This window comes from Sorex fumeus, unplaced genomic scaffold, assembly GCF_029834395.1.
Source record: "Sorex fumeus unplaced genomic scaffold, SorFum_2.1 ptg000033l, whole genome shotgun sequence".
NCBI classification, from domain to species: domain Eukaryota; kingdom Metazoa; phylum Chordata; class Mammalia; order Eulipotyphla; family Soricidae; genus Sorex; species Sorex fumeus.
Window position 1 is genome coordinate 21,892,863 of NW_026606090.1, and position 13,600 is coordinate 21,906,462.

The window sequence follows — 13,600 nt, forward strand, 5'->3', positions numbered from 1 at the left end:
GTTTTGGGATGTGTGAACATCTCAAGTGCTGGAGAGGATCCTGGGGCGACCAAAGGGGGTCTCTATGCCCCCCAATCTTTTTTTTTTTTTTTTTTTTTTTTTTTATCTTTTTTTATCATTTTTTTTATTAGTGAAACACAATGAAGTACACTTATAGACTTATAAATTTTTGTGCTTGGGTTTCAGTTATACAATGATCAAGTACCCATCCCTCCACCAGTGCCCATCCTCCCCCACCACGGGTCCTAGCATCCCTCCCACCCCCATCCCCCCCCCCCGTCCCACCCTGCCGCTGTGGCAGGGCATTCCCCCCTGTTCTCTCTCTCTTCTTTTGGGTACTGTGTTTTGCCAGAGAGGCATTGAGTGTATGCCCCCCAATCTTATCCTATGGATCTTTACATTGGAAATTCCTGTACTGTATCCTTTATACACCAGAAAATGTGTTTTTCCAAGTTTTATGAGCCCTGCTAGCAGATATTATTATTATTATTATTATTGTTATTATTTTCTTTTTGGGTCATACCTGGCGATGCACAGGGGTTACTCTTGGCTCATGCACTCAGGAATTACTCCTGGCGGTACTTGGGGGACCATATGGGATGCTGGGAATCGAACCCGGGTCAGCCGTGTGCAAGGCAAAATCCTACCCACTGTGCTATCACTCCAGTTCCACTAGCAGATCATTAAATCTGACTAGGGGGCCATAAACTTTCCAGTCTGTCGTGGGCTGGTCAGAAGGGACGAGCCTCAGGGACCTGGACTGAGGGGGCTGGTGGAGTCAGCCTTTTCCTAGGGGACCAGAGCAGTCGATGTCAGCAGCGTTCTTCAGAACTGGAGAAGAGATTTGGCATCTGAGAAGACCCTGACAGCACATTCACCTGCTCAGTGTTAAGTGACTTGCTCGGAGGGCTTGCTTCTAATTTCCTTATTGTTCTGTTTCTAGATTTTATGCTTGTTTGTTAAGCCCTTATGCTCAGGGATGACTCCTGGCGGGACTCGGGGGACCATATGGGATGCTGAGGAAGAGCCCAGGGTGGCCCCATGCAAGGCAAGTGCCTTACCCGCTCTGCTATCTCTCCACCCACCAATACCTGCTTGGTTTTATTTTATATTATTCACTGCTTGTTTGACTCTGCCAGTAGAATGGTCGGTTGCAGAAGTGGAAATTCTTTCAGTTTCTATGATTCTCATCATAGAAAGTGCCTATTTTATCACTCAACCCATAGAAGAGTCATTTATTTAGCTTGATCAACAAAGGCTTTCTGAGCTCTTAGTCATTTAAACCACATTTATTGAGCACCAACTATGTGCCCAATAAATCTCCATGTGCTGAAGACATAGCAGCAACCAGAAGAAAGTCTGTGGCTCCATGGACCTAACACTGTAACGCAGAGGGACGGCAAGTTAATGAAGAAAGAATGAAGAATGCTCTAGCAAAAGGGAGGTGACCCGCAAGTCACAGGGGCGAAGCGGGCTGAGGGGCTCAAGGCTGACAGGGAAGGTGTCTCTGGCAACGGGATCTCTGAGCAGCGTTCTGAGGATAGGAGGGAGCAGTCGGGGGACGGAGCCTAAGGTGTGAGGGGATGGCCTGTTATGGGGAGGGGGGGGTCATTTGCTTCATTCAGGGAAGACTCGGGGCTGCAGTGCCTGGAAGGGGAAGGAGGCAGTGAAGTGCGAGGTGTGGGCCCCGCGCCCTTGGGACTCATGTCCCGGGAAGTCTGGAAGGCCCGGGAAGAATTTGACTTTTTATTCTGAGAGAAAACGAATCACGAATCACGACCATCCTGTTATTCGTCGATTGCCTCGAGCAGGCCCCAGTAACGTCTCCTTCATCCTAGCCCCGAGATTATATTCAAGGCTCTTTAGGAGAATGAGACCCATCATTGTTACTGGTATTTGGCATATTGGGTACGCCACGGGGAGTTTGCCAGACTCTGCCGTGTGGGCAGGCTACATTCGGTAGCCTGCCAGGTTGTCCAAAGAGAAAACAGTTGTGTGCAAAAGGAGAGAGAGAGAGAGAGAGAGAGAGAGAGAGAGAGAGAGAGAGAGAGAGAGAGAGAGAGAGAGAGAGAATGTGCCTGCCAACAAGGCAGGGGGTGGGAAGAGATGGGGGTGATGCGGGGAATACTGGGAACATTGGTGGTGGAGAATGGGCACTGGTGGAGGGACGGGTACTCGATCATTGTGTCATGGAAAAGCATCATGCAAGTTTGTAAGTCTGTAACTGTAGCTCAGGATGATTCATTAAAATTTTAAAAATATTAAAAAAAAACAGTTTAGTGTGTGTGTGTGTGTGTGTGTGTGTGTGTGTGTGTGTGTGTGGGACGGGATGGGGAGAGAGTGTTGAAAAGAGGGATAACTTGAGGCCAGAGGATAGTAAAGTTGGAAAGGCTCTTGCCTTGCAAGTGTCCAACATGGGTTCAATCACTGGCACCACGAATGGTCCCCCGAGCCTACCAGGAATGATCTCTGAGCACAGAGCCAGAAGTATGATCCAAAAAACCAGGAAAAAGAAAGAGGAATAATTTATAATCTTGTCTGAAATATATTTTATTTAGTCAATTTTATTTGAGGCACCGTGAGATACTATATGAGGCACCGTGAGGTTCCCTCTTCACGAGAGGGGTCAGGCATACACTGCCCCTCCCTCCACTCTGTCTTGGGGTCCCCGCAGCCCCTCACCCTGCCACGGGAAGCTCAAGACTGCAAACCAGCTCTCAGACTCTGTGCTCTTTGACTGTTTGTTATTCCCTGTTGTGTTTCTTTATATCCCGCATGTGAGAGATGACTCTATTGCCCCTCTCCTTCTGACTGATGTCACTGTGAGACGTCAGTGCTCCAAGCTAAAGATGGGGCCATATGGGAGATGCTTTGGAGTGGAGAACAGTGGTCTAGATGTCCATTGCAGGACTGGAGCAATAGTGCAGCAGGTAGATTGATCCCTGGCATCCCATATGGTCCTTCATGCTCACCAGAAGTAATTTCTGAATGCAGAACCGGGAGTAAGACCTGAGCATCACTGAGTGTGGCCCAAAAAAAGCCAAAGCATTTTTTAATTTTTTTTTTTATTTTTTTGCTTTTCGGTTCATACCCGGCGATGCACAGGGGTTACTCCTGGCTCATGCACTCAGGAATTACTCCTGGCGGTGCTTGGGGGACCATATGGGATGCTGGGAATCGAACCTGGGTCAGCCACATACAAGGCAAACGCCCTACCCATTGTGCTATTGCTCCAGTCCCAAAAGTTTTTTTTTTAATGCCCATTTCAGGGCTAGAGATATAGTCCAGTGGGTGTGTGAGCACAGAGCTTTACACAGAAACCTTAGAAAGGTTTTAGAAGGGACACAGAAAAGGGAATAACACGCCTGCTGGACTAAGGCACCGAGCACTTTGTGGAAGGAGTTTTGAGGGAAGGGCTCCCATGCAGTGCTAGGAAACCAGGTGCCCCTCTGCCGCTCAGGCCTAGGGGACAAGAATGCAGCGCTGCTTGTACCTTGCGGCGCCAAGGATCCAACTCAGGGCTTGAGGCCTGGCCCTGTGCTCAGGACTTGCAGGAGTTTCTTTCTCGCAAATAGCCTGTTATTTCCGGCTGTGCAGATAAGGACTCTGGGATTGGGGGAGGGGGTAGGGAGAGAGAGTTGGAGGGGGGAGAGAGAGAGAGAGAGAGTTGGGTTGGGAGGGGGGCTGGGAGAGAGAGGGGGAGAGAAGGAGAGAGGGAGAGAGAGAGAGAGAGAGCTGAGTTGGGATGGCTCAGTTGATCTTTATTTACTTGCTTGTTTGGGGGGTTCTCCCAAGCAGTGCTCCCGAGGTTCAGCCAGGGTGCTTTAATGCACAGGCCTGCAGAAGCTGCGCTGCTCAGACCCTGATGGTCTCCTGAGACGCCCGGGACCTGTAGGGCTGCTTCTTGAGAGGCTTGGGTGCCAAGTGGTGCCAGGGGTTGATCTGGGCCAGCTGCCACGTGGGCCTTCGCCCTGTTCAACCTCACTGCCCTTCTGGCTGGACAGCCCTCGGGGCCCACTCTGTGGAGCTCAGCAGAGCCTGGGCTTCTCCCAGGGCTGCCCAGCCATGGGCACGGGAGCTGCAGTGCTACTGGTCACCAGGGTCACTTGAGCCTGGTCTCCTCAGACTCTGCCCCCAGAGTCCTGCCCTCACTTCACACCGGCTGTGTGTGTGTGTGTGGAGGGGGGGTGGGGGGAAGAAGCCCTGGAGACAGAGCAGAGAGACATTTGGTGGGAAAATTGCGGCTTCAAGGACGAGAGCAGGGGCGGCGGGCGCCCCTGGCAAGTCTACGGCTTTGGGGCTCTGGGCTCAGGGTTTGTCCAGTGGAGGAGGCTGAGTGGGAAGCCAACTTCAGACTCTTATCTAGGGCTGAACTGCTTCTGTCCCCACCGCTACTTGCCCAAATCACTTCTTTTCTTTTTTTTCCTGCTTTTTGGGTCACACCAGGCGATGCTCAGGGGACCATATGGGATGCTGGGAATCGAACCTGGGTCGGCTGTGTGCAAGGCAAACGCCCTACCCGCTGTACCATTGCTCCAGCCCCCAAATCACTTCTATCAACGCGATGCAGGCGGAAGCTTGAGACAGAAGTGAGAGTACAGAGAAATCTGTCTCGGGAGCCAGGGTCTCTCCTGCCAGCACCCCGCGGCGTGTGGCGTCCCCGGGCCCTTCTCTGTGCCTGTGCAAGCTATGCGGAAGGAGGTTCTGTGTTCCTGGCGATTTTCAGATCCACCTTTCAGGGTCTTCCCCTTGCAGCTCCCCACGCCCTTCCAAGGCAGAGGCCCTCCCCTTGGGGCTGGAGAGATGGCGGCACAGTGGTAGGGCATTTGCCTTGCACGAGGCTGACCTGGGTTCGATTCCCAGCATCCCATATGGTCCTCTGAGCACCACCAGGAATAACTCCTGAGTGCAGAGCCAGGAGTAACCCCTGTGCATTGCCAAGTGTCACCTCAAAAGCAAAAAAAAAAAACAAAACAAAAAACAACAACCAAGGCAGAGGCCCTCTTGGAGTCTCCACTCTCCAGACTATCTTCCTGGTCTGGCCTGCTGAGTCACTGCTGCCCTCTGTTCACACACGGGCGCACACACTCATACACACACACCACACACACCACACACACACACACACACACCCCACAAACACACCACACACCATACATACACCACACACACACCACACACCACACACACACCACACCACACACACATCACACACCACACACCCCACACACACATCCCACATCCCCCCACAGCCCCCACACCCCACACACACCACACACATACCACACACACATGCATATCATACATGCACATCACACACCACACACACTACACACACCCTCCACAAACACCACACACCACACACCACACACACACCACACATCACACACACACCCTCACACCCCCCCCACACACCACACACACATGCACAACATACACGCACACCACACACCACACACCATACACACACCATACACCCCACAAACACACCACACACACACGTGTGCACGCACCCTGATGCCCTTACCCCTAGCCCAACCTTGTGGGACTTGGGCATGTGACAGCCCTGTCAAGAAACACAGCTCGCTAAGCACAGCGAGGCCAAGCCCGGGCTGGCAGGTGAGACTGTCCAGGGCCAGAGAAGTCAGATTCTGTGTGGAACCCTGGCCAGCAGCTGCCCTGAGGGGTCTCTCTCCCTCTCTCTCTCTCCCTCTCTCTCTCTCTCTCTCTCTCTCTCTCTCTCTCTTTCCCCAACCCCTCAGCTTCTCTCTCTCCAGCCCGTGCTGTTGCTTTTCCTCCGCTGGTTCCACGGCAGGCTTTGGGGTCCAGCTTTGGGCACTAGAGGCCAGGCTGAGAGCGGTGTCCAGCAGGACACTGGGCTCCTGAGTCTGGGGGTGTCCCGGGGGCGGGGGACAGGAGCTGGAGTCTAGCTTTGTTTTCGCTCAGGGCTGCGTTTCCTACTTTATGCCCAGGTCGAGTCAGGTCTTCAGTTCAAAGGGCAGAGTGTTAGGGGGAGCGGGGCCCCCATGTCCCTCATGTCAGCCGTGGTCTGAGGCGAGAGACCCTCAGGCCTCGGGGCCTCAGAGGTCCCCCTTCTCCTCAGGCCTCAAGGACGAGGAGTCTCGCTTTGGGGTCAGCCAGCTCCTCTTGCCCGCTCTGCCCCCAGAGCGCCCTCTGGAGACTGGCACAGACCATGAGGCCATCCAGGTCTCTGTGCCAGGTCTGTGGCGGCACTTCCCCTGCTTATGGCAGTTTCCCTGCTTACCCCACCGTCACTCCCCTTTACAGGGGAAGAAACTGAGGCACCAAGGGGGTAGGCCCTTGGCCAAGGGCTATTCAGCAACTTGGGAGTAGATAGGGATCAAACCCAAACACTGTGGTCTGGAGCAAGCACCACTGTGGGCCCAGTGTAAGCCTGCGTGACGGGGGGGGGGGGGGGGGGGGGGGGGGGGGGGGGGGGGGGGGGGGGGGGGGGTAAGTGCCAGCCTGGGAGGGCCCCTGTCTGTGGGAGTGTGTGAGGCAGCGAGGGTACCAGCATGTGCATGAGAGAGACAGGGTGTATGTATGTATGTGTGTGGGGGTGTGTGCTTGTGCATGTGTGCGCACGTGCATGTGTGCGTGTACACGTGTGCATGTCTGTGTGCGTGTGTGTTCGTGTGTGCGAGTGTGTGTCTGCATGTGTGTGCGTGTGTGCACATGTGTGTATGCGTGTCTGTGTGTGCGCGTGTGCACATGTGTGTGTACATGTCTGCATGTGTGTGCTTGTATGTGTGTGTGCATGTGGCGTGTGTGTGCGTGTATGTGCATGTGTGCACGTGTGCGTGTACTTGTGTGTGCATCTGTGCATGTGCATGCATGTAAATGTGCATGCATATGTATGCGTGTGTGTGCGTGTGTGCATGTGTGTGCATGTGTGCACGCGTGCGTGTACACATGTGCATGTGTGTGTACTTGTGTGTATGCATGTCTGTGTGTGCATGCGTGTGTCTGCATGTGTGTGCGTGTGTGCATGTCTGTGTGTACATGTGTGCACATGTGTGTGTACGTGTCTGCATGTGTGTGCTTGTATGTGTGCGTGTGCATGCATCTGTGCGTGTGCGTGTGTGCATGTGGCATGTGTGTGCACGTGTGCATGTGTGTGCACGTGTGCATGTGTGCGTGTGCGTGTACTTGTGTGTGCATCTGTGCATGTGTATGCATGTATGTGTTCATGCGTGTGTGCGCATGTGTGTGCATGTGTGTGCATGTGTGCGTGTGTGTGCATGTGTGTGTGTGTGCGCGCTCGCGCGCGCGGGTGTTGTACTCAGCAGCGCGAGGGGAGCCTGTGCCCCACTGCAGGGAGCCCCCCACCCCGTCTGAGGAGGGCTGCTGGCAGGCCCGCCTGAGCAGATCTCAAGCTTTATCTTCCCCACACATTGAAGCCATCAGGCCCGGCCTGGCTCTGTCAGCCCCAGCCCAGCTTTCATCCAAACCAGACCTCCCCTCCCCCGGCTCCCTCCCTCTGGCAGGCCGCGGGCTGGGGAGGGGAGCACGCGCAGCCCTCACTCCTGCCGCCCCCACCTCAGCCCATTCCAGAACCTTTCAACTCTTGTCCCCGATTTCGCTCGGCTCTCTGAAGTGTTTATGAGGCCCCCTCCCACTCTGCACTCCTGGCTGCCCCCTCCTCCCCCCTCCCCACCCCACCCCCGGGGAGTTGAAGCGGGGCTGCAGAGCCCAGCGCTCTCGGCCCTGGAGCACCCGGCTCCTTCTTCAAAGCAGCAACGGCTTCCTCGGTGCCTCCAGTTCTGGGGAAGTCAAATCAAAGGCAAACCCTGAATTCCTCTTGCTCACGGCCAATAAAAACCTTGCTTGGGTGCCGGCTTCCTCGGCTGAAATCAGATCTCCAACTCATAAACAAGTCCGAAAGGCAGGGAAAGCGCTGGCGTCTCTCAGTGGATTTTTTTTCTTCCCCAAAGAAAAAAGAAATAGAAGTTCCCGCCTATCACAGGATGCCTGTCGAGAAACTTGAGCGCTGAGTGGTGCCCTCTTAGGTCTGCAGCCCCCTCAAGCCCCCTCGACTCCAGAATCCTGACCCCCAGGGGTCCTGAAGGCTGGGCAGGTCGGGCCTGACTTCCTGTGCTGGAAGCAGGCTCCGGAGAGAACACCCTTGGGGCCAGGCTCCGGGAGTACCCAGCTCTCCCGGGGCCGGCGTCGGCCAACCCAGGCCCTGAGACTCCGCGCAGCGCCTCCGGGCTGCCCAAAGCCCTCCAAAGTGGGTTATTTTGGTGGTTGTTGCACCTTTGGTTGAGAAAGGCAGACAGGTTGGGACTCGCGGGCCGAGGACTTGGGGTTCTGACTTCTAAGGGAGCAGCTGGACGGGTCACCCTGCTTCCACAGGGGGCCTCCCCTCCTGCTGCCGGCTCTTATCCCTTCTCCCCCGACCCAAGAGTATTTCTTCAAGTGACTTCGCTGTCAAAGATGCTATTCTGTTTGTTTTTCCTTCTGCCACTATCTCTCTGGAGAGTTTCTGGTCAAGAGAATTATGTTGAGGCTGCAGATTGCAGGAGAATTGGACCTAATGGAGAACAGACAAGACACCTTTCATGTCCAGCCAAGTCCCCCCCACCACCCCTTTCTCTCTCTCCCCCGACTTCTCATCTTCCCTTTTTGGCTTCAAAGTTGGCCTCGTGTGTGCGAGTTTCTTCGGTACAGCTGGTGAATAAGGTCACACATTGGTTTTATTTGGGAGATTGGCAGCTGGGTCAAGCTCAGCCCTGAAGCTGGGGCGCACGTGGGTGGACACTTGCACGGAGCACGGCCAGGCGGGGAGAGTGGGAGCACCGCGGTGTTGGGAGGGGGCTGTTGCTCCTCTGACTGAAGGGGGCTGTTGGCTCCTCGGATGTCTCAAAGCTCAGGTGCTCCAACTTGTACAATCGGCCTGTTTGTTTACACTCCTTCCTTCCTTCCTTTGGTGCTACCGTGATGACCGGGGTGCGGGCGTTCTCCCCACTGGTGCTGTGATGACCGGGGCAGGGGTCTGTCTCTGTCACACACACACACACACACACACACACACACGTGACTTCGGGCCCAGGGATGGCAAATAGCATTAGCATTGCTGCCATCCTGCCTGGCGCGTGGGGCAGCATCAGGGGTTGGGACTTGGCATCTTGTGCAGACAAGGCAGGAGCCTTATCGCTGAGCTATCTCTATGCTGCTGTAAAATCAATTTTATTTGGGGAGGGGGAGGGAGCCACAAAGGCAGTGCTCCTGTGCTCTCAGGGGACGATATATACGAGGGTGGGAATCATACCGAGGCTGGCAGCATGGAAGGTAAGTGCTCTACCTGCTGTACTGCAGGCCTGGTAAAATTTAATTAATTAATTAATTAATTTGCTTTTTGGGTCACACCTGGCGATGCACAGGGGTTAATCCTGGCTCTGCACTCAGGAGTTTCTCCTGGCAGTGCTCAGGGGACCATATGGGATGCTGGGAATCGAATCCGGGTCGGCCATGTGCAAGGCAAACGCCCTACCTGCTGTGCTATCACTCCAGCCCCCAAGTTTATTTTAAATTCAAGAAAAGTGACCAAAAGTGCCCAAAGTGTTGCCTCTGACCCTGTCTCTACATAGTTTTTCACCTCATCTGTACCAGAGTTTGCAGGAGAGAAGGTGCTTGCTCCAAGTGTCCCTGGGAAGGAACATGAGCTCAGAGCCCTCTCCCTTGTCCACGGCTATGCTGACCACACATCCCATAGCTGCAGTGGCCGCCTCTGGTAATGAAGCCCATTTCTTTGCTTTTTCTTGGGATTTTTTTTCTCTCTCAAGAAACCACTCAATCTGCATCCTCTCCCTCTTCCTCTCCCAAGGGCAGAGAAGAATGATGGTTCTTCATTGGGAAAAGGCAGTTGCCAAAGCAACCCCTAGAACCGGCTTCACATCAGGAGGGGAGGCTCTGCTCCCCCTGGGGAACGGGTCTCTGGTCATGAGCCATAGAAACGATCTCTCATCTTCTCCACTATCAGACCGTTAGAGAGCCTTTTGCTTTACCTGAGGGGAGGAGAGAGGCCAAACTCTCTGGCTGGAAACCTTTTCTTTTTCCTTCTGGGTTTTGAAGGCACTCCCAGCTGTGTTCAGAGGTCACTCTCACAGTGCTCAGGGGTCCCTGGGTGCCAGGGATGAGACCAGGCTCCTGCATGCAAAGTGGACCTCAGTCCTTGAGCATTCTCTGGCCTAATGGCTGGGAGTCTTGTGCCTTTAAGTCTCATGCTGATGTGACAAGCCAGACGGAGTTCCCAAACTGGTCACTTCCTGCCGCATGATCGAAGCTTCAGGAACGACAGTTGAGGCATTCCTCCTCCTCCTCAGCTTACAGGTGGGACAAGCAGGGCAACTTCTGTTCTGAGGACAAAGCTGTCGGGATTTTAAGGACGCCTTCCCTGCTCAACTTCATTCCTCCTCATTCCATCACAAATCAAATCACAACCATCCTGTTGTTCGTCGATTGCCTCGAGCAGGCCCCAGTAACGTCTCCTTCATCCTAGCCCTAAGATTTTTTTAAAAAGTGCCATATTCAAACTCTTTCAGAGTTAGGAGAATGAGACCCATCGTTACTGGTATTTGGCATATTGGGTACGCCACGGGGAGTTTGCCAGACTCTGCCGTGTGGGCAGGTTACATTCGGTAGCCTGCCAGTTTGTCCAAAGTAGGAATAAGATGATAAGATGTCGCATGGCTGCATTTGTGGCTGCGCGCTTCTGGAAGCTGGGTTTTATAGTCTCGTCCCCGTTCCATAGGGATGAGAATTCATCACTAGCGTCGCTCTTGGGGTGAAGACCCTCACGCTGAATTCTTCAGTCTGTGGGAAGGCTTGGAGATGGGAGAGACATGCGTGTGAGGGACACGGACAAGAAGGCAAGGGTCAGCTCCACTCGTGAATGGGTTCAGGTTGAATTCTCTCAACCACCATTCCGTGAGGCTTCAAAGTTTTTTTTTAAATTTTATTTATTTATTTATTGGGTCACACCCGGCGATGCACAGGGATTACTCCTGGCTCTGCACTCAGGGGACCATATGGGATGCTGGGAATTGAACCCGGGTCGGCCGCGTGCAAGGCAAACGCCCTACCCGCTGTGCTACCTCTCCAGCCCAAAGTTTGTTTTTTTGTGGTTTTATTTTAATTTTCTTTTCGCACCGGGATCTGTCAGTTTGGGTGAGGAATCTCAGAGGGCTGAGGGAATGTCTGTTTCACACGCAGGAAGCTCGGAGTGACCCCTGGCTCCGCACAGTCCCCTGGGCCTCACCAGGAGTGGTCCCTGAGCACAGAGCCAGGAGCCCCACTCCCTCTGGGTGTGGGCCCCAAAATAAAAAGTGTCACTTCTCAATAGACTAAATACAACAGACTATAAGCATACATGCTCAAGTAAAAACAAGACATTCCTGGCCCAGCTCCTTGGAACTGGCATCTCTGAAGCTAAGGTCAACCCAAACGCGTGCTGCTCACCAGCCGTTACAGCTCCCGACGACGGGAGACCCCAGGGGCCCCCTAGAAATCAAACACCTGAGTGTCTTTTCTTGCCCCGCCATCGTCTGTCTCTGATGTCATATGAGCCCTGGACCTTTGCTTGGACTCAGTGACCCCTTCACGAGAGTATGGCCAGAGTTTACATAGACCCAGGTGAGGGGATGGGGAGGCAGGAGGGTGGCTCAACTCTTAGTCACGTGCTACGTAGCAAGGTCACCAGCCACCTATGTCGATGATGGTCATCCCCCATACCGGGAATGCAGTAGGTGATGCCATTTGCTTGGTAAGTTTATGCTCTGACTGCATACTATGGGCTACCCTGATAATGAGTTTCCCAGATGGCATCGCAGAACAACACGAGACAGTCTCTGCACTGAGATTTTTTTTTTTTTAGCCACATCCAGCGCTGCTCAGGGCTTACTCCTGGCTCTGTGCTCGGGGGTCCCCTCCTCCTGTGTGTGGTTACCTAGATCGAACCCAGGTTGGCTGCGTGAAGGCACAAGTGCTGACCCACTGTATTATAGGTCCCCTGCTGGAGGTGACGCTAAGAGATAACGCCCTGGGGAAGACCTCGGGGGGGGGGGGGGGCTCCTGGGAGCCTGAGTGTGCCAAGCTGTGGAGGCACACAGGCCTGTCGAGGCTCTAGGCTGGGAAGGCTGGAAGCTGGGACGATGTGATGCTGCTGCCCAAGAGTCGTGGTGTACCCGCTCTGGTGAGCACCTGGAAGCCCTCAGGTCGGCCGCCCGTGACGTCCAGAAACAGCACAACCACGGAGAGAGGGGCAGAGAGAACATGGCAGGCAGGCAGGCAGGCAGGGCGCTTGCCTTGCATGCGTTTGAGCCAAGGTCGACCCCCAATAGCCCAGGTAGTTCTTTGAACCTGCCAGCAGTGATCTGAGTGCAGAGCACAGTCAGGGGAGCAGGGGGGCACAAAGACAACAAAAATACGGCCACAACTCTGCTCACTTTGCTCTCCGTGGGCACGCTGGCTTATGTGGGTCCTCATCATACTTGATTCCCCGCCGCCCCCCCCCCCCCTTTCTTTTGATGCTTTTGGTTTTCAGGCTACAATCAGCGGTGCCGGGGGTTGTTCTGGGGTGTTCCGGGTGTTGTGTGTGTGGTGCTGGGAACTGAGCCAGGGTTGGCTACGTGCAAGGCGAGTGCCGAAACCCCTGAGCTCTCTCTAGCTCATTTTAACTGGTTCTGGTCAGCCTCCCTGGGAGACCGGCCTCCTCCTCCTGCCGTCCTGGACTCCAGACGCAGGCAGGAAACGGCTTCCAAATTCAGGCAGGCTCAGGGTCCTAGCCAGCTAAGGGGAGGCGTGGAGGAGCAGAAAGAATCTAAAGGTTCTGCAAGAATCAGTTGCTTGCGAAGCCAGGTCCCCTCCCCCCCCTCACACTGTCCTGCTCTCCAAAGGGTGAATCTGTGTCCCTTCCATTCGCTGACAGAACCCCAATGCCGGACCCCTCAGGTTGTCCAACGTTGCCATCTAGAGGCAGTTAATTAGAATTTCTTCTTATTTTCAAGTTGGGGGTTGGTGGTGGGGGGGGGGCACTCCCCGCGATGCTCGGGGGTTATTCCAGGCTCTGCACTCAGGAACTACTCCTGGTAGGCTCAGGGCTCCATATGAGATGCTGGGGATTGAACCCAGGTTGGCTGTGGCGAGGCAAACGCCCTTCTTGCCACAGGAAGTATGTCCGTCCCCATTTTATTTCCTGTCCCGAGGAGCTCAGAATCGCTCTCATGGAGCTGTGGCTACCTCAGTAAGCCAAGGGAAGTCCTGCTCCCAGCGGCTGGCACCATGCCAAGTGATGGGCACAGCTGCTTCCTGTTTGGTTCCCATTCCCCCTCACGTTAGATTCACTACACCAGATCATAAAAAATAAATCCTTTAATTGCTTCGTAATTGGCACAGATGGTATAATTCAAACTCACATTTTTTATTTAATAGTCTCTGAAATAATCACACTCTAGCTCTGATTGGAACAGTACAAGAATCATAATGGTTTTAAATCTTACAAAATTACATTCAGCAGAAGCGTTATGTTCTGAAAGTTATTTCGTATAATTAACGATGGGGGCTTGAATAAATAAAGCCA

At 53.9% G+C, this 13,600-nt stretch overlaps 1 pseudogene; it reads right to left on the reverse strand.

Moving 5' to 3' along the window:
• Positions 1-9,808: 9,808 nt before the first annotated feature.
• On the reverse strand, positions 9,809-9,991 carry LOC130026232 (uncharacterized; annotated as a pseudogene).
• Positions 9,992-13,600: the final 3,609 nt, after the last annotated feature.